The sequence below is a fragment of the Lethenteron reissneri genome, chromosome 48 (assembly GCF_015708825.2).
Source record: "Lethenteron reissneri isolate LAM-NWPU_2019-01 chromosome 48, ASM1570882v1, whole genome shotgun sequence".
In the NCBI taxonomy this organism is placed as follows: domain Eukaryota; kingdom Metazoa; phylum Chordata; class Hyperoartia; order Petromyzontiformes; family Petromyzontidae; genus Lethenteron; species Lethenteron reissneri.
The window spans coordinates 7,150,528-7,172,916 of NC_083826.1; the positions used below are offsets into that span (position 1 = coordinate 7,150,528).

Below are 22,389 nucleotides of genomic sequence, written 5' to 3' on the forward strand. Positions count from 1 at the left end.
ACTCACTCACTCACTCACAAAGACAAAGATCCCCCGTATAGCCTTAACAGACTGTAGGGGCAAGTGCTGTTAGCGAGCACCTATGAAGGTCGGAACGGTACACGAGGGGGTGGGTGGCCAGCACCACGCCCAACCGCCTTTGTCTCCCCAGTGGCGATGTTTACACACCGCACCAGGTACTCTTTTCAGGCTGAGTTGACCTAGGTGAAGCCCAGGACCGGTTCAGATAATCGTCACTGGTGTTGGCCGTGAGCGGGAATCGAAACCGGGTCGCCAGGTTCATAGCGCAGCGCGCTAACCGCTACACCACCGCTCCCCCCACACTCCCACTCACCCACGCGCACACACACACAAGCCGTTCCACACCCCACACTCCAATACCCTGGCAACCCGATTGGACCGGTCTCCCCTGCTCCGTGCCGTGGCTCTCACCCTAAACCCTGCGTCCATCCTCAAGCCGCCTCGGTCTCGCCACCGCGGCTGTGCGCAGCAGCAGCACACGTGGAGGACTTTTAATCGCAGCTCCTCGACTGCAAATCATCAAGTGGCCGCAATTGAGGTGCCCTCTATTCCCCAACGCGTCGGGTTTAGGGTGCAGAGAACCATCAGGTTCGGGGTGTAGCCTCAGCCGTCAGTCTGTCGCCCCTCTACCTCTCAACGATCCATCAGGGGTGTCGCGGTAGGCTTTACTAAGTGCTCTTTTCCACGCTTTGTATCGCCCGTTTGACCTTATAACGAATATCTGAGCACGCAATTTATAACCTAAATTATTAACATCCGCCCCCCCCACATACATACACCATTCACTCACCAATCAAATCCTTATTTCCAACCACCCATTAAATTCCGAGGCTTTGGTTCACTTAAGGATCACCTTGATACCTTCAAAATGTCAATTTGACCCACTCACTATTTACATGTTGGCTCAGCGGTCCGTGCGAGCGGCTCGCTATCGGAAGGTTGTGAGTTCGAACCTTGCTTGGGGGGTTGACTCGGCCCATCATCCTTGCGGGGTCGATAAAACAGCGGTTGTCCTGTGGAGAGATTCACCCTCGCCATAGGTGTGTGGAATGTCCACGACTGGCACAGGACTGCCGACGGGAGATGACCACGACCTCCTGCTCATTTGAGCAGGAAATTACTTTTGACGTTTAAAAAAAAATTGCCAAATGAGGTGCCGGTGTAGAATTCTCACGCTTGCGATGTGTGTTAATAAGCCAAATGCTGACAGACTCGCTTTTAGATTCAGTGGGCGGTAGCGAGTGTTATCACCAAGAAGCTGTGAATTTGGGTACAATCGTGATGGCGTTAATGCGTCTATAATAGAAGGACATTTTAATTAAGCCGCTGCAAACCTATTTCACATGTGCAGTATGCTATACTGTAGGGTACTACTGTACAGTCGGCAATATATACCGTGTGCAAGACTGGGAAATCACTGATGTTAGCCCTGGCTGGGAATCAAACTCGGGTTGCCACACTCATAGTGCACTGCGCGATAACCCTGACACCTACACCGCCCCTGTTTTTCTATTGTCGTACGCAACACTTTACTCTTCAGACACAGTCCATGGATGTGTGTAGCACTTTAGTACCGTCGGAGTATACAATGCACAATGAAAGGTAAATATCCCAACAGAGCCCTCCTGAAAAGTAGACTTTAGTCGCAGTGAGACTTTGCTGTATTCATCAATGGCATTAACACGATTACCACCATTATTGCCGTTATCATATACACTTTTCACACTACAGCTGTTACCCGCGTCACGGTATTTGTGGAGTTAATGTGCAGGTGCTGGTTGGAGCATCGCATCCCGTGGGGAGGAGGCCTTCATCCCAACAGTGTAATGAACGTGGGTGAAGATGATGATGATGATGATGATTTGTGCAGTAGCACACTGCGCCATGAACCCCGCGAGCTAAGCTTAACTTCGAGACACGGATAACATCAGTTGAGAGTGATGTATACATTTTATCATTGGTGACCCCTTTCCTAAACCACACCTGGGAGTTATCCGACCGTACGTGGCCAGCATGGCATTGGGAGGGCCGCGATCCAGCAGTCGATTAACACACGGGTTGACAAGTATAATTTTACATTTCAGATTTCATGTACATTTAATTAGGCTTCTGTGTTATACTGTAATCATAACACATCGGACTAGACTTCGTGAGAGCACATGCAGCGTAATTGTGCGGATGTCTACAGCATGGCTGTCCGTGGCTGCTCCGCGCGGCTCCCTCGGCGTAGCACAGTTCTGAATTTGAACAATTGCCCGATACGAATCTCCCGGCACGTGGAGCGAAACGTCGGACGCCTGCTCCCGGCACGATCCGAAAATCCGTGGGCGAGACGGCGTCGGTAGTGCAAATCGCCGTGATGGACCTCGATGGAAGCGACGGGCGTCGTTCGCTCGAAATCGGGCTCCGTGAGAGCGCAAAGACGGGGCCACCAGATGCAGCGGCTCTGCAACATTTCACGTCGCGGTGCCACCAGGGCGATACGTAACAGGGGGGGAGGGGGGTGTGGAAAGAACGAGCTACGGCAGTAAGAAAATAATGAAACAAGTGGGGTAAATACACAGGGTTACTCTGCGGGTCGTGAACTGACCCCGGTGCAATCCTGAAAGCAATTTGTCCCAAACAGAAGTTGCAGCGGTCGCAGTCAGAGGGCTGGTCTGGCTTGTCAACATGGAGTGGCGATTGGGCTGCCTGCGCACGAACGCACGCACACATACACACACACGTACACACGCGTACACACACACATATACACACACATATACACACACATACACACACACGTACACGCACACATCTTCACACACACGTACACACACACACACGCACACCTACACACACACGTACACACACACATACACACACACGTACACACACACGTACACACAAAGACAAAGATCCCCGTATAGACATAGCAGACTGTTGGGGCAAGTGCTATTAGCGAGCACCTATGAAGGCCAGAACGGCACACGAGGGGTTGGGTGACCTGCACCACGCACTGCCGTCTTTGTCTTCCCAGTGGCGATGCTTACACACCGCACCAGGAACTCATTCGAGGCTGAGTCGACCTAGGGGAGGCCCAGGACCGCTTCGGATAATCGTCACTGGCGTTGGCCGTGAGCGGGAATCGAATTCGGGCCGGCGGGTTCGTAGCGCAGCGCGCTAACCGCTCCACCACCGCTCCCCACGCAACATGCACACTCGCACGCATCCGCACGCAACGCACAAACCCCGAGGCTGCGAACTGACAGGCACTTTAGGCAGGGATGTGAAGGTGCCGAGAAGACGAAACTGGGGGATGGTGCATAGACCAGGGCGGGTGGGTGATCGCGCCAGACAAAGATCTCCCGTATAGCCGACACGGGCTGTTGGGGTAAGTGCCGCTAGCGAACGCCTGTTCAGGCACGGTGCGACGCGCAAAGGAGGTGGTGTGATCAGCAACATTTGCGTTACCCAGTGATGATATTTCGACACTCGGTACACATTTGAGGCCGAGTCGACCTAGGGGAGGCCGAGGACCGGTCTAGATGCCCGCCGCTGCTGTTGGGTCACCAGCGGGAATCGAACTCGGATTGCTGGGCTTGCAGCGCAGTGCCCTAATCACGTCACCACCACTCCCCGCTGGGTCACCATACACACAGACAAAGATCCCCCGTGTAGCCTTAGCAGACCGGAGGAGCAAGTGCTGTTAGCGGGCACAGCACACTAGGGGGTGGGCGGCCAGCACCATGCCCGGCCGCCTTTGTCTTCCGAATGGCGATGTTTACGCACCGTAACTGGTACTCATTTGAGGCGGAGTCGACCTAGGGGAGGACCTGGACCGGTTCAGTTAATGGTCACTGATGTTGGCCGTGAGCGGGCATCGAACCAGGGACCGCCGGGTTCGTAGCGCGGTGCGCTAACTCCCGCCGCCCCACTAAACACACGTACACACGCAACACACGTGTGCTTTCCCAGGCTGATTGACCAATCCATCGTTGGGTCAGCTCCCCAAGCAGAAGGCTGCAATATTGTTGAGTGTGGTTTCATCCACTTTTGCCGAATGTGAAAAAGGGGCTCAGAGCTGCAATGCGCGCATTGCATAGCCTCGCACGCAGACATGAAGACTTGCCCCGTGCAGGCAAAGGTGTGTCAGTTGCTTATACTGATGAATATCTGGGTCTGCTTATACCAAGGGAGGTTTAGGGGGACACTTTCATCCTAACCCTCTTGCACGTTGAACAGGCGAATTGGAGGAAGCTGTTGTTACGCACACTTTACTCCACCACAAATTATCCACCTGTCACATTATACACATACAGGATAACATGGTATCGACGGTACACGCACGCAGGATGTATACATACATGTACACACACACACAGCATTTTACGTAAATATTTCAGAGGGAGCGGTAGTGCAGTGGCTAAAATAAAGTGGCTAACATCAATGGGAAGTGAAATCTGTACTCCTCCTGGCGAACAATTTTCACCAACCCGCACAGACCCAGGCGGTGAAGTATGTTCAAACAACTCCATTGACCGACACAGTGTGCGAAGTCCTTCGTCCAGCAGACGATTTGACGAGTGGCAGAACATTCTTTCACACGCATGCATTTATATTTAGCCAAATCCAGGAAACACACACTATATTTATCCCCTATTTATCATGAGACGTTTGTGTTTTCGGGTTGTACCGCACGTGTGTTCAGCATGCGGTACAACCCGTGAACATATCTGAGAGCAACACGGCACAACCGCGATAACCTACGCAGTAGAATTTACAATTAGATTATTGTAATTATACACCTAACATTTATCATGTTTTTAATACAATGCAAGGATATTCTTGCCTCCATTTCCAATTCCAGCATTCGAAGACAAAAAAGACAAAGATCCCCCGTGTAGCCTTAACAGATCCTTGGGGCAAGTGCTCTTAGCGAGCACCTATGAAGACTGGCACATGCTGGGGTGGGTGGCCAACACCATGCCCGTCCACCTTTGTCCCCAGTGGCGATGTTTACACACCAATCCAGGTGCTCATATGAGGCTGAGTCGACATAGTGGAGGCCCATGACCGGTTCAAATAATCCTCACTGATGTTGGCCACGAGCGGGAATCAAACTTGGGTCGCCGGGTTCGTAGCGCGGCTCGCTAACCGCTCCACCACCGATTCCCAGCCCCAAAAGAACTCATCCATCCTCCACCCGCACCTCCGTACAGGCCACCTACAGTCAATCACACGCCTCTCCCCTTTGCCACCGCTGTCCCTGATCGCACAAAAACCACCCGCTCGGCCTGCTGGGATTTGATTTTTGGATATCATCCCGAATGTAGATACGGTGCAGACCCAGTGGGATCTGCGGCTTTGCGCGCGGTGAAATTGTTGCTGCCGCTTTGCTGGTTTCCTCGAAACGCTCAAAAGCAGCATTGGAATTATTCCTAATTGCCGGGTGTATGCACCTACTTTGAACGACCGCTTGGACAGGGGGGTATGATTTATTCATTGTTACTGTCGTGCTGTGTTTTATGTTATCCAATGTGGTTTTCTTTTTTCAGGAGTTGTGGGGGGGTTGGTACCCATTATTTATTTTCTAAACGCTTTATAAATTTGGCAGCCCTGCACTCGGACAAACGCGATAACAAATGGCGCAGGATGTTATTAAACGCGGGATAAATGGGGACGCTTTGTCAGATTTATGTTTTTTTATGCAACCTCAGCGGTCTGTCACAGGCCTGCACCACGCTCGCAAACAGATCCTGCCGAGATGTTAACTCCCTCGCCTGGTATGCATGAGGTCGTGGGTTCGATCCCAACCCTGACGCCTGTGTATTTGGAGTTTGCGTGTTCTCCTCGTGGTTACGTGGACTTTTCTCCGGGACCTCCGGTGTTTGCCTCCACGTTTAAAATCAACGTGCATTTAGAGTATTTGGCTGCTGTAAATGTCCACATGATGTTCAGCGACTTCGTTGAGCTATCAATTGTGGCCCAGGTCGCTTCTGCAAAAGAGCTACATAGCTCAGTGGGCCTTCCCTTGTATACAAAAAAATATATAATAATAGGGTTTTTCCCCTTTTTTCTGGCAACAAAACTGAAACCTTTTCACAAGGATTCATGTCTGCATTAACCACAATACCTGCAGTCAAATGGAAACAAAAAAAACACTATGATAATATATGCATTGTCCTTAAAACTGATTGGTCCACACCAAGGGACGGCTTTCTTTTGAGCCTCGACCCAATTGGTGCTCGACCAGAGGACGCCAAAAGGCGTACAGCTCAAAGACAAAGCACTATCAAAGTAAAAAACATAAAAATAGTTTAGTAGTTTAGGAGTCACTGCTGATGTCGGGTGGGGCTAGCCTGGCGGTGGCGACGGTGCGGGTTGGGTGGGCGGATGGGCAAAAGGGGTGGCAGGTAAGGCAGCACAAAAGGTCAATGCATACATTAAAAAGCAAATGTCACGATAACCTTAATCCCATTTTATTACGTTTTTCTCTGAAATAAATTTCTTAAAAAAAGTATATCACGACAATAAATACACAAAACTAATTATTACTGGCATTTAACAAAAAATGAAACTGACGGTGAATCAAAGTTGACAATTGCATATGAAGTAATTGATAAGGGCGCTGCATTTACAAACACTCTGACAATTAATCACGTCGGTGCAAAGAAATTGCAGCTTTGCAAGCGATTAACCTTTTTCTTGACGCAGCCTACCCTTGTGTCATCTGCGCGGAAAATAAAAAATGTGCTGGAAGGCAACGTGAGTTGGGGTAGGATGTGAAAATGTTAATGGTAAGAGGCGTACAGGGTTTGTCCGTTAGCTTCACGCAATATTACAGCCCTACACATTAATTATAGCGCAGTGTCTGCACCCAACAACGCTTCACCGTTGCTCATTAACTCTTCGCACGCGTCCGCCGTTGAAGCAAGATAGGAGTTAGCATTTATTACTGCTGCATTGCTATATTTTGGAAATGATAGCGATGTTTGATATTCAATGAAAATACAAGTACACCGTGTGAAGGGTAAATGCATGATGCATTGCAAAACTATTTTTAATACACATTTACGTGAAAAAGATTAGAATGTATGACTAAATAATTGTCTGCTGAGAAATACCAGAAATAGTAATATCCGTTATCAGCGTTCAACTTGCTTGAGTGTGCTACAGTGCTTTGGTAACATTGCACGTTTGCCCAGTTTAAAATCTGAAGCAAGATTAGTTGAGGAATTGCTTGCGACTGCAAGCAATTATTTGAAGCTTGTTTATCGAATTCCTGACCTGCACTGCCATTAGCATAGCAAGCCCAATGTGTCTCAGAGTATCAAAGAAGCAAGCAATTTGTCAGAATGAACCTGCAAATGCGAGATGGGAGTGCATGCGTGTCAAGATTTGGCATTATGCTAGCTGTGTGTTTTTTGTGGTTGTGCTGTTAGTGCCATCTCCAGGTCCTCTCTCCTCCTGCCATCCAGCCAGGCTCACCATTTTGTGAAGGCCGGTCAAAGGGTCCAATATAGTTGCCAAATTCATTGAAATCCGCATGCTGTCCATTGGCGAACAGACCGTAATAAACTTTTTCGAAATATATTTTTTGCTCTTCCACCCTGCCGCCACCCCGCTCAAAATGTCTGTCCATTGCAATAGCGATATTGGTGTTGTGTTATAAGACTAACAATCTATTTGGAATTCTAGCAGAGAAGTGCTGCCCTGTGTGATAGAAAAAGGACACGGAAGAGATTTTAACTAACAGGACTTCATCCGAAAGGTCCTGTAAGTGCCACTTTAATCGCGAGGGGGCGCACTTTCTCACACTCTGTTACGAGATTGGATGTATGTTTAACTTCATTTTCACCGTACGTAGCCAAACGTGTTTGTCGTATGACAGTTAAAATACCTGTAGTGAGTCAAATGCCTTGTAAAATCTGCAGTATATGGCTGCTCAGGAGGAATTTCAATGGAAACCCTTGCGGTGACAGCTATGCAGTTCTCTGATGCGTTCTTGCATTGTACTGCATGTTGTTCAACACGATGTCTGACGTTTCGCTCCACCTGCTGAAAGGATCCTCACAGCACGTTTAACCAAAAGTGGGAGATCAGCCTGTGTTTCGAGGTAGATATGAGTTAAAACAACTACACACTATAGGAAAGAAAGGTCCCACAATGAAGCTACTCGGGCGAAATGAATGCACATGATTTTAATGTACCATTCGTTTTGCAATAACAACAGAATCTTAAATTGCTACCTCATTTAAATTTAAATTATCTTTCTTTTTTAAGTGCTTTCTGAATTTCATTTCTAAATTGCATATATTTATTCGATTCGTAATTTATTGCATTTTCTCACATTTACTGAACATTTTCTGTGAGTTAGTTTACATTTAGAATCTGTTTTTGTTTACTCATGTATTTAGTTCGTTAGCTGCTGCTCCTGTATCGTTTTATTAGATTGTTTGCATTTTCTTCTTGACTTTCATGGAAAATCTTTCTTTGAACAACGTACGGGTGCCACGGTGGCGAGATGTTTACTCTCTCGCCTGGTATACAGGAGGTCGTGTGTTCAATCCCGCACTTGACGCCTATATATTTGGAGTTTGAGCCTTCTTGCCGTGGTTGCGTGTAATTTTATCCGGATCCTCCAGTGTTTGCCTCCAAAATAAAAAATCAACGTGCATTTAGAGTATTTGGCTGCTGTCAATTTCCACGTGATAAGCCACTTCGTTGAGCTATCAGTTGTGGCCAGGTAGCTTCTGAAAAAGAGCTGTATACCTCCGATTAGAACGGTTTGCTACGTACGGTGCGAAAGAAGTTCAACACACATTGATTAATTATCATTTTCAGTTAAAACTCGCCCCCACTAAAGAGGGCATCGTAATAATTTCCAGTATATATTTAACGAAGATAGTCATCCCTATATAATCAATTAACCTATACAAATATCAAAATAATAAGAGGACATGATCAGTGGGCCTTACCTGGTAAAACAAAAATTGTTATTCATAGTTTTTTTTTTATTAATTTCAAATTAGATCTCACCTGAAAAAGAGACTTCCAAGTCTCTTATGTTGGGGCCATAACCCTGGTGGCAATGGTGATCTGTCTATCGTGCACTGTGCAACATTCGCCGCAACTTCAACGGCGCCCAAAAGCGATTGGCCGTGAGGGATCTGCGCAATGGGCGAGCTTCCAAACTGTTCCCGGCAAAGTGTTAACGGGGAGGAAATGACCAAGACCAGCCCCTTGGGGGCTCGGAATCAAGGGAGTCTCAGTGGCAATGATTGGAATCAGCGGCCAGAACTCCATTTTTCCTCCCTTCGCCTTCTCCTCAATGAAAAATCCTGGCCTCTGCCAACCCAAACCTCGGGTGTTAATTTTGCCACTCACGAACTGTGCAATTCATCATAATGATGCAAGTTATTGAAAACGGTCAAATCCGCAATGATTTTAAAAACACCACGACATTCAGTCTTGGTTATATCGAGTCACTATTTAATCGTGGAATTAATAACAAAAAAATAATATTTGCAATAATCTTTTTATTTATTTCAAATTGACTACAATATTAAAAAAGTGTACATTCTTAATAATTCGAAAACAGTAATGACAACATTTCTCTCCGCGAGCACCCGGATGCTCAAACGACGTATGGTCGAGTGGACCTCCTTAGCCAGACTGCCACGAGGCTACAATTGGCATAGCGATGATGAGAATGAATGACTGTCATTATCACTTGCCCATGCATGCAATTGCCCAGACGCGATGCAAATAGGATCCGCTTGACGCAGGTTTTTCCATACGCCCGGTCCCCTCAATCAGTAATTACCCCAGCTGGCTCCAACACAGCATAATATGCTTCTCATTAGAAGTGCATATTTCATTCAAGATGATATTTCCACTCTCACCGCTGAGAAAGTGCGTGCGCAGCGAACGATACCCAGGTATCCCTTCGCCCGCTCCAACAGCCAGAAATCCTCAATCTTGCGTTCGGCGATTAGCCTAAAGGTTACTCATTGCCCACCGGCAAAGGCAATGATGACCAGCTGTGCCTCTCAATATATTTGCCAAATTTAGAGCAAGTCCACGTGCCATCAATCAGTGAACAGGCCGTACTAAACGTTTTTTTGCGAAACGTTTTTTTGGTCTTTTCTCCCCACCACCTTCCCCCAATTATTGCAAGAGCGCGATCGGTGTTGTGCAATTAGACGAAGAATCAATTTCCGAATCTCACAAAGCAGTGCTGCCCCGAGTGATAGAGAAAGGGCGCGGAAGAGATTGATGTAATTTTTTGACAGGGCTTCGTCCAAATAAATCTTGCAGGTGGCACGTTTTTTTTTCCTTATAGTTTGCACATTATGGGGGGGGGGGGGTGGGTGGAGGGCACGCTGTCCCACACACACTGCTGTGAGATTGTTTGTCGCTTGAGTAGTCCAACTCATACCTGTCAACCCATACGGTTTACCCCGTATGCTTATATAGGGAAATTGAGTTTCCAGGTCCGTACGGCGTACGGCCGTTTCAATACGGGCCTCATTGTTTGTGTTTCTCCCTTTTGATTGGACTTTGTATAATGAACGTTGAGGTTTATAAGGGCACGTGGTGACCAATAAGGTCTGAATTGGCCTGTAATAAGGTAGGCACTGATAAGGGGTTGACAGGTAAGCCAAACGCTCTTTTAATTTCTAAGAGTAGGACTTGTCCACCGGATTACGTGGAAAAACAACATTTCCTGCGATGGAAATGTTCACGCAGTCATTGGTGGCCAGGCTGGGCCCATCATCTCGTTAGACGCCACGAAGAGTAGCGACACAACAACACCTATAGACAGAAAGTTCGAGGAAAACAACAACAACAACAACAACATGGCCGAGAAGAGCCTGCCTGTCCAATCTGGTTTCTGCCATGACAACCAGCGCTCTTAAGAGCAGACTTTAAACTCTTCTGAATCTCCTATCGCCCATCACGTATGCCAGTCATGGTTCTCTAGCATCCGAACTTCCGTCTCAGCGAACGCTCAATCACGACATGTTATAATTTAACATCAAGTTGAGATCCTGGTTCAATGACCGGGTGGCATAGTACGGTATAACATCTTCTGCTGTACTGCCCTCTGCTGGAAACATAGCCCCATCGGCAACCTAACAACATTACAGTTGTCACGATTACCATCAACATATTTAAAAGTGTGTTTCACGTTGCGCCCAAAGCACTTGCATTAGGTTAGTTCCCACGTGTGCTATTGGCGTGAAAGCAAGAACAACCCTCACAGCTACTTATTCAAGCGACGCAGCTGAACTTTAGGCATCATTGACTCCATCAACCTGTCTATATGGGTAACAACAACAACCGCCATTCGCCACTAAGTGACGGTGACGTCACCACGACGCTTGTGCCAGGCCATGTGCACTTTGAGGCCACGTGAAGTGTCGAACGCCCGCTGGCAGGAGGTCACAGGGCAGACCCAGGTGCCACGGGTCGACTGACTATGGGTTAAAACACATTCAGACAACCATGCACGAGATATCAACCTATCTGATGGAAACTCTTCACGCACTTCCGACGTAGGTATGTACACGCGATGTTGAGGTTTTGTATCCCCCGCAATGCATATCCCATGCTGGCAATTCCCTAAACCGCGGCTGTGTTTCAACTGAGCTACGCTCATCGCCACCGACTCTGCGTCTGATTGGACAGGTCACCGCCTACTTGGTAAGGGGCCCAGACAAAACGTTGCACGAATTGATCGAAAAAAACTCACTGCCCATGTCATCGACACTGAAATCCTGTCTTGCCATAGATCTGGCCGAGAGATTTTGGTGCCATGACATATATGTGTGCGATGTTTTTATTCTTGTTTTCAATGTAGGCCTCGGTTTGCGAGAAATACAAATGCGCACGAAACGTGGACATTCGTAAAGGCAATGTAACAAAGTGCACAGAGTGTGCAAAGAGGCACGTAGAGAAATGCTTTAACTTAAAATCACTTTGGGCAGACGGAGAGGCGACGTAGTCTAGCTGAAGACGCGAAGTTGACAGGAGACGTTTTGGATTGACACATGAAAGGTTTCTCGCTGGCAGACATTGCCTAAGCAAATAAACAAGCAAACCACTCAACCACCAAACATCGATACAGAAAACGGAATTTGATTAAAAACATCTATGCTTGTTGAAGAATGGCCTTGGGGAAGCCGTTGCAATTATACTTAGTGGAACTCCGCGCTGTCTGCCCGTTTGCTTTTGAGAGAATTGTGTTCGAAAATCCGCAGAACTAAAATATCCGTGGCATTGTCTTTAGCTACAGAGTAGTTCCTTGCCCATGAACGTGAACAAGACATACTAGCTCCACAACCAAGATAATACCCTTAGGTTCTTTCGGTAAAGTCACGTAGATAGGAAAATAAATACATAATAGATCACCACGTTTCGATCGCAACAACAAGCGATCGTAATCAGGTGAAAGAGAGAAACTTGCCTCTGTGACGAGGCATTATATCGAGGGGGAGGGGGGGAGGCCGTAAAGGGGCGAGAGGGTGGGGATACAATTTAAAGAAGGGTTGTGTGAGAGAGAGAAAATAAATGTGACAAGGAAGTTTTGATTTAAAACTTTCGTGACTGCAGGGATTCATATTCTTGGTTCTTTCGGTAAAGTCACGTAGAAGAGAAATAATACGACGTTTCGACTGCAACACAAGCAATCATCATCAGGTGTGAATTCGACAGCAAGAAAATTTGAAAAAAAATTTACCCGTAAAAACAAAGTTTTTCACTATAAATCCTTTATATGCGTGGCGGCTAGAGTCCTCTCGTCCTCTGGCTTGAGATGGCTGCCACCTATGGGTCAGATGATTGTCTGCCACCATTAAGCAATTGGTAATTAAATATTTAAATTTATTTCCCTAAACAGTGTAAAATTTAGGAGAAAAAAAATTCACGAAAACGAATTGTCATGCACAACGAGTCTGCGTGCAAAATGTCAGCTCGATTGGATCACGGGAAGTGGGTTAAAAAACGACCGAAAGATTTGCACAGTCGTAAGCAAGCAAGCAAGCACGCAAGCACGCAAGCAAGCAAGCGAACTTAATATAAAGGATTTAAAAAAGACAACCCCCACAGCTACTTATTCCAATTTTCTTGGTGTGGATTTCAGACCTGATGATGATTGCTTGTGTTACAGTCGAAACGTCGTGAGAATTTTTTTATTGTTTCATATTTTTATTATTTTATTATTTCCCTTCTACGTGACTTTACCGAAAGAACCAAGAACGTGACAAGGAAGCTTAGATATCAAACTTAACAAATTTTTGAAATGTAATGCAACTCAGAGAGTCGGCTAACACAACAGTAAACACTTTACCTGGTTGATCAACGTCCTTCCAAAGATTGCTCAATTTTGCATCCATCTTCTCGGTTGAGATTACACAAGATTGAACCAAGATAATATTTAGTGGCCTGTAATGGCCACTGGGCAGTGTGTGGATGCTGCCATGCTCTCGTGGTTAGTGCCACTCGACTTGTGTGTATGTATGTTGAACTTCTTTCGCACCGTACGTAACCAACTGGTTATCACCTCCGATTAGCAACGGTTGGCCACGAAAGAAGTTCAACACACGTACATACAACTATGCTCATCGGAGGTTAGCATGGCTGCAGAGGTCGCAGGTTCGATCAAATGCCTCCATCCCTGTTCACACAGCGGTATAAATGTGCACAAGCATGAATACAATTGCTCGGCAGCTCGTGCATGGTGGAGTAAAGTGTGGGAGATGTCTGCCCAGCTTGGAAGATTAGGCCCAGATATCATTTGGAGGGGGTCGCTAGAGTGCACTCTAGCGGGGAGGGCCTTCTGCCATGAGTGGCGTGAGCAAAAGCAGTTGCATGGCTGCGCCGTTACCTTCCGATATTCGGAAGCCACTGGAGCTATGCACTTTGAAAACCAGATTGAAAAAAACTCATTTCTTGAGAACTTATTTTCGTGTTTAGTTTGTTGTCCTTCCCCCCCCCCCCCCCGATTAGCGTGGTTGGCTAAGTATGGTGCAAACGAAGTTCAACATACATACACACACAATCATTCACATTTTAACTGTCCAGTGTCAGCCGGCTCCCTCTATTCTCCAGCAACAATTCTGGGGGCTAGAAGCTCACGCAGCTGCCTGCCTGGGGGGCTCTTAGCGAACCCACCCCTCCACCTCCAGGTAGATAGTAATCATAATACTTGCATTTTATACGGCGTCTTTCATGCCAACAGCATCCCACAACGCGCTCTCGCTGGAATTTTCGTCCAGCCGTAGACCGCGCTTGATCAGATTCGACATAAAGGCAGTGAGGCTCGTCGATGATCCAGCACTCGCCGTTCACTCTGGCCACACGCTAACTAGCGGTCAGTCGCCTCCTTATCACTCTTCTGTCACCGCTGCCGTGGTTTTACTGTTTCCGTGAACTCCTCTCATTGATTCCTCCTCGCACGTCGAGGACCCGGTCTAGCAAGGCCGACTGTTTCATCCAAGCCATGCTGCATTCAACCGCCACACTACCTTGCTCAATTAAAGAGCCGTATTGACCCTTATATCCGGTACAACTATGCTGTGCTCCGTAATATAGGTCAGATCGCGTAAATATATAAATCTGTTGTTAAACCCGCCACCACCTGACACAGTTTGTCACGTAAACAGAACGTGCCAATTCGTCACAATCTGAGTACGACGTTTCGCCGGTAATTACAACTCGCATCATCAGGCGACAGCCAGATTCGTGGTGGGTTTAATGGCACATTTATATTTACGCGATTCAACCCCCCAAAAAAAATCTATATTGTGGATGATATTGGTCGCGAAAGCCTACGTGTTATACTCGTGCTGTTTGTTGTTGGCCCTTCGGGCCTGTGCTCAGCAAGAGTGCTATTCAAGGACGACTCAATTATTGTGACGAGCAGCAGGAGAGACCTGAAGCTGGGCAGTGTGGGGACCTCGTCGCTGGCGTAATGGATGCTTGGACCTGCTCTGCAACAAACTGTACTACGCATGGGGCACCTGGAAATATGAATATGCTCATCGTGGTCGCTTATACATTTTTTTCACTGTACAACTGAGCCGTTTCTGTGCCGAGACAGCCCAGTGCGACAAAGGAAGCAGTCAGGTTGTTTATTTTCCACTGCAGGACCCAATCCGCGTTTGCTAACATCGCACGCAACCTATGATGAAAAATTATTAACTCCGCCCCTGGCCCTGCTTGGCTCCGGGCAAGATTCAAGCATCTTGTGAGGCCAGAGCATCGTGGTTTGGTCCTGGCTGGGCTCAGCAAACATCCAGTGGACATACGACCCATAACTGTGAGGGCCCTGCACTTGCTTGGGTTGAGTTTAGAATGAAATACACATTGTGCATGGGGGGAGGGCACCACCAACAACAACGACAGCCACCATTCGTCACTAAGTGGCGGTGGCATTACCATGGCGCGCTTGTGCCAGACTGCCGAGGCTATCGCCGTGGAGTGCAGAAGGCTCGCTGATGGAAGGTCACCCGGACAGACCCCGGTGCTGTGGGTTGATTGACTCAGACTGGGAAGGGCTGGCTGTTGGGGCAAGTGCTGTTAGCGAGCACCTATGAAGGCCGACACGGCACACGAGGGTGTGGGTGGTTCGTACCATGCCCGGCCGCCTCCGTCTCCTTTGTGGCGATTTTTACACACCGCATCAGGTACTCATTTGAGGCTGATCTGGGGGAGGCCCAGGACCGGTTCACATCAACGTCACTGGTGGTGTTGGTGGTCGTGAGCGGGGACCGAACTGGGTCGCTGGGTTCGTAGCACAGCGCGCTAACCGCTGTACTACCGCTAGGGAGGGCACCACTCATACACACCGGCGACTCGCAACCTCTCCCAACCTCAGTGTTCCCCAGCACCAAAACTTGCCAGTGCGGTGCAGAAATGGTCACGCGCCTCTCCGTTGAGCACGGTTGGCTACGTACGGTGCGAAGGAAGTTCCACGTACATTCCTTTCCATCAACGGGAGTGGAGTCTGCCATGTGGTCATCAATCACTTGCAAATCTGACGCAGTCAGCTGGAACGCCAGAATGAAATGTAACATTTATACCGTGCGGGAGCCCTTCCCATTGGTGGCAGTGGCTCCGTGTTCACGTGGCCTCGGTAGCGGTGTCAGGAGACGAGTCTTCTGCAACATGCCGGGTCCAGCCCTACCCATCGACCGAGCCAGGCCATACCCTACCAGTTGAGCTAACCGGGCCCTGCCCTACCCGTCAAGCGAACTGGGCCCTGCCCTACCCGTCAAGCGAACTGGGCCCTGCCCTACCCGTCAAGCGAACCAGGCCCTGCCCTACCTGTCAAGCGAACCGGGCCCTGCCCTACCCATCAAGCGAACTGGGCCCTGCCCTACCCGTCAAGCGAACTGGGCCCTGCCCTACCCGTCAAGCGAACCGGGTCCTGCCCTACCTGTCAAGCGAACTGGGCTCTGCCCTACCCATCAAGCGAACCGGGCCCTGCCCTACCCATCAAGCGAACCGGGCCCTGCCCTACCCATCAAGCGAACCGGGCCCTGCCCTACCCGTCAAGCGAACCGGGCCCTGCCCTACCCATCAAGCGAACCGGGCCCTGCCCTACCTGTCAAGCGAACTGGGCCCTGTCCTACCCGTCAAGCGAACCGGGCCCTGCCCTACCTGTCAAGCGAACCGGGCCCTGCCCTACCCATCAAGCGAACCGGGCCCTGCCCTACCTGTCAAGCGAACTGGGCCCTGTCCTACCCGTCAAGCGAACCGGGCCCTGCCCTACCCGTCAAGCGAACCGGGCCCTGCCCTACCCGTCAAGCGAACCGGGTCCTGCCCTACCCGTCAAGCGAACCGGGCCCTGCCCTACCCGTCAAGCGAACCGGGCCCTGCCCTACCCGTCAAGCGAACCGGGCCCTGCCCTACCCGTCAAGCGAACCGGGCCCTGCCCTACCCGTCAAGCGAACCGGGCCCTGCCCTACCCGTCAAGCGAACTGGGCCCTGTCCTACCCGTCAAGTGAACCAGGCCCTGCCCTACCCATCAAGTGAACCAGGCCCTGCCCTACCCATCGAGCGAGCCGCGCGGGCTTTATAAGCCTGGCGTGTGCTGAAGTGAATGGTAAACTGTTAAGAGAATGAATTGTGAGCAAAAATCATGCGTCAACCATCTCGCCGCAATAAATATGAAAGCGCGGTTTGCCCTCTCTGAGCACAGCTCCCCCAATCGGTCCACACTCCGGTGCCACTGACACGGCACTCATGCCACCGGTGCCACTGACATGGCACTCATGCCACCGGTGCCACTGACACGATTGCCCGACTTGTCGGCCAAACAGCTTGCATTGTCGAAACAACTCAAAACGGTCGGGGAAGAGATTCGCCAAAGGAGCTTTTGCCGTCGTGGCGACGAGATGTCATCTCCCTCGCCTGGTATGCAGGAAGTCGTGGGTTTGTTCCCAGACCCTGCCGATACCTGCTCTATTAATGGAGCTTGCGTGTTCCCTTCATCGCCCGCCACCCATGAGAATCGCGTGAATTTTTTTCTGGGTTTACCCGCCCCTCCACATTTAGAAAGCACGCGTTAGATGATTTGGCTGCTGTGATACATTGCTACGTGTGATGATGATGACGATGATGACATAAGCCATTTGGATCATCACGCCAATAGCTCAGTTGGAGGCTTTACTTGGTTCAAAAACAGGGAGGAAGAAACGGCTGCTGCATTTCATTCTTCTGAACTGTTTTTGGTGTTCAGCTCTGTTCTTCCCCCCGCACCATTGTCTACGTACGGTGCCAAAGAAATCCAACGTACATACAGACTCGGGGCGGCACAACCGATGCCCCCCCCCCCGGCAGACACGTCGTCAACTCCGGTGGACGGCCACGCGAAATTATCCGTGGGGGCGGGCGATCGATTCGAAGCGGGGTTGCTTTTTGGGGAACGGCGCCGCTTTGTCACGCGTGGCGCTTTGAGCGAAAAATAAATGTCACCGTGATTGGAGCGAGATAGTCGGAGAGGCAACGGTGGTGGTGGTGGTGGCGCGTTTGATTTTTAAACGGGATGTACCGGCCTATACCACCGTTGCGTCTTTTTAATTGGAGGGAGAAAAAAATGTCATTGTAATGCGTTTGCAGGCTCAGACGATTATAACCCTCATTATGGAGGCGTTTTGAAGCCAAATTGAACCGCTAACCCTAACGACACGAATGCAGATGCTTTATCTCGGCGGCTGCTTGATGCAATGGCTCGTACGAGGAATGCACAACCGTAGTTTATGGGACCACATTACCTCAAGTTGTTCTTCACAAAGCGCAATTGGCGAGGTTAATTTTGCCGTATTGTTCGTAGATTTCGTTTGAAAGGGAGATGATTTTCTTCATGGCTGGCTGGGTAAGATTCGCGAATTGTTCTTTTTAAATATCAAATAATCTCTCACCATTCTCGATTTATCCGGGTGTTCGTTTACGTGTGCCACATCTGGATCAAAATCACGCACCACAATGATGAATAAATGCCGAAAATTGCGCGATGCAGCATGCGGCGAGGTGCGTTCTTTGGAAGCGCCACAGGAGATAGGAAGAGGAGGGCGTTGATGAGAGAGCAATGCACAAGTTACGAGGGAGGGAGGGAGGGGGGTCATAAATGACGTGGGTACGAAATGTCTCGATAGGGGACAATGGCCGATGTATCGAGATTGACAATGGGGTGGCGGCCAGGGTAGGGAAACGCAACCTGGAGAACTTCCGCTGCGGAGATTGAACCATGAGATTCGGCTGGAGTGCAGGACCGAGACTCATCGTTGCATCGCAGGACTGCCAGCGATGCCCGGTGGCTTTGGGGGGGCCGTCGTCCAGCAGTTGATAGACCAAAGGTGTCGCTGGTATGAATAGTTCTTCCGCCTCGTGGCAATCCAAGTTGCGGTGGCCTCAAGATATCGGTTCCGCTCATCGTAATGATGAGCTGTGCATTATCTCGGCCTTGTTACCAAATGCCCGGCCTCCTTTGTATTTCATTACAATAATTATAATAATTGTAGATAATTCTCAGATTACCTAACAGCCTCTTTATTTTACAGCCTCTTTATTTTCAATCTTAATATAATTATTATTTTCATTTGGCTTTGCTCAACCACGTTACGCGGCTGCGGTATCAATTAAATGTCAGGATGTTTTAGCCAATTTTTTTTCCATGCTTTTTCATCATTGTCATAACTTAAATAATTTATACAGAGATGTTTTCACCTTTCTTCGTGCTTACAACTGGACAGCCAAAAGTGCAACAGGGATAAGCAAATACAAATAAATGCATCTTTATCAATTTCAGGTTTATCTTTTGGAAAGTGGTAAAAATAAATCATTTCACGGAGACAACCGCAGTGACAACTCACCGATCCCTGCCTCACTGCCATCTGCGAATCGTGAAGCAATGGATATTTATTGAATACCAGGGAATAGTGTGCCGAACAGTACGCGTTTGGTGAATGGACAGCAGCTGGTGACATCAAGTTAGCAAGGCAGTGACAGAATCACCGCCAAAGCATGCAAATAATTCAGCGGGAAATTAGTTTTGAAATACACTCGGAGTTTTATCCTAAGGGCATTCCAAAGTATAAATTAAGCATTTAATCATATTTAAAGCTCTACTGCAGAGAAACTGTGAGCTTGAGAAACTGAAATGTAAGGTGACAGCGCCTACAATAGATGCAGCATCAGCACTGACACTAACTCTCTCAATTTTATGAACACGCGATACAATTAGAGTGATCCCAATTGATTTTCTAAAATTGAATATAGCATTGATTTTTTTTTCATTAATACAAAATAAATTAAGTGTTCAAATATTAATGTGTCCTCGCCGAGCAGAAAATATACCCATTTAAAAGTCACGTGTAGCACAATATTTTTAGATAACCACACTGGATATGGAGCACACTGTGTCATGAACCGGTTCACCAGAGATGCATGCATGTTTGTTGAACTTCTTTCGCACCGTACATAGACAACCATGCTCATCGGCGTCGTGGGGGAAGGACAACAAACTAAATACAAAAATCAGTTGTGAAGAAATTCGTTTTCAATCGAGATGATTTAAAAGTGCATCGCTCCAGTGGCTTCCTAATATCGGAAGAAAGAGAGCGTTCCAGACGGCCGCAGAAGCGCATCTGAAAGCGTTGCGCAATGCGGTGACCACCGTCTTCGTTCGATGGCGAGCCAAAAGCCACCACTGCTGCGAGGTGATGACCGGAGTTCGCGTGACGATGGTTTACAATCCTTGACGAGATCAGCGAGGTGTCGTTATTCATTTGTGGCACACACTGTGTGTGTACTCGTTATGAGGTCGCACTCAACTCCCCGGCCATGGCTCGTACGGGTGGCGGATAATATCTGAACCTGCCTTGGGATCTTCCTTACCCCTTTTGATCAGCACGCACGAACCAGCATGGGGAGGTATGGTCAAACGCCGCCCCCCAAGTTTGACATAGCATTTGAGGTCTTATTCTTGGTTCTTTCAGTAAAGTCACGTAGAAGGGAAATAATAAAATAAGAAAAATTAAAGATAATATAATACAATTAAGACGCTGTCATTCTGACAGCTCTGTTTCTTCACCTGAGGACGGCTGCTTGCGTTGTGGCCGAAACGTCGTGAGAATTTTATTATATAATGTTTTATTTTTTTATTTCATTATTTCCCTTCTACGTGACTTTACCGAAAGAACCAAGAATATGAATCCCTGCAGTCACGAAAGCTTTAAATCGAAATTTGAGGTCTTCTTCAGAGCAGTGGATTGACAAATTCCTGAAATGTATTATTTCACGCCCACGAAAAAATGTCATGCTACATTTATCCACAATTTCCCAAGTTATTACTTAACAAATGGCTGATGAAAGGTCAGGAGATAGCAGTACAACAATCGAATTATCAAATCTGTCACCTCTTCACGTGTGTGTGTGTGTATTTTCTCCCGGCGTTCTGGTTTCTTGCCACATGCCAAACGCTCACTCCTGGAAACTGGCCAAACATCGCAGTGCAGAACCCTCCTGCTGCTCAACAAGTCTTGAGACTCATTGGTGCTTACCTGTACGAATACATCGCCATTATTATTTACTGTATTGAGAAATGGTTAACCATAATTAACATCTTCTGGTTGCAAGGATAGTCATAAAATGTACAACACTATTTTTTGGGAAAATTACGGGTGTTTGCCAATGTATTACTTTGCTTGCGTACGGATTTCACTCTTTCCATGTTAAAATATAAGACCCACTTGTTTAAATTTCGGAGACACTGAGTTGGAGATGAAAACCACTGTTAAAGTTAGTGTTATAGTGCGATGCGGCACTCGGTAATTATCACATTCACAGATACCCATAGCTGCGAAAATAACGAGCAGCGCTGAAGCTCACAGAGGCAACTTCAACACTCACGGGCACTCTAAAAATACTCCACGTGTCCGACAAGACATCTCACAGTTAGAAATAGCGGACGTAATCTAACCACTCCTGGATGAAGGGCCTATCCAAATCCGTTGCAAACGTTCCCACGGTTTCACGACGCAGCAATCGTCCACCTCTCGCTCCTGCACGTGGGCCGATTTCGCCGCTCCATCTCCGCAGTGTACGTCCTGTCGGGCACGTGTTTTTTGTTGCGTCTTTTGGCTGCCACTCTGCCATCATCCTTGACGGGCCTTCTCTAGCAACGTGTCCTGCCCAAGTGGAACCGTCAACGCGGCGTCTCTGACTTGCGTTCCTTGTTCCCGTCTCTCGGTGCAAGTGTCGCGTGCCACCTCTCCGCGCTTCTTTTTGCGCTCTTCAGGGTTTTCTCCACTTATTTCGTCAAAAAATGATAGTGTTTCTGAATTCATCAAAAGTGCAACAATTAGACGTTGGCCGTTCAGGAATAACAACGCGGAGTGGCATCCAAGGAATGGAAGGCGAGGTGCATTGCTGTATTGAGGAATCATGAGAGAAGGTGATGGCCTGGGGAGGCCTTTATCCAGCAGTGGATTAACAAATGCCCGTACATGACTTATTGAAGAATTGTAATTAGACCGTGTGACTGAAATGCCGGAAAGATTTTTGTTATTCGCTTTCTTTCTTTTTTACTGGATATCTTGAGTAATCTTCAGGAGCACTTTCGAAACGACCACAGCTGAAATTGTGTCGAACACCTGGGACTTTCTTGAACCTCTATACGACGTTGTTTTTTGGTAATGCCATGGGGGGCCACGTGGGGGATTAGAGGGATGAGACACATTCGATACAATCTTTACACAATCAAGTGTGTGAGGCTGCGAGTAGCTTTATCAACCTAGTTCAAACTGCCGTCTGTATTCATAGAAAAAAAATGGATGATACATTTACGACCACCCATAAACATTAGCCAATACTTTA

At 48.1% G+C, this 22,389-nt stretch overlaps 1 protein-coding gene across 1 annotated transcript in view; it reads left to right on the forward strand.

Moving 5' to 3' along the window:
- The window catches only part of LOC133354621 (BMP/retinoic acid-inducible neural-specific protein 1-like), a 115,574-nt gene that overhangs the window by 11,740 nt on the left and 81,445 nt on the right, over positions 1-22,389 (forward strand). The gene's annotated exons all lie outside the window — the stretch shown is intronic.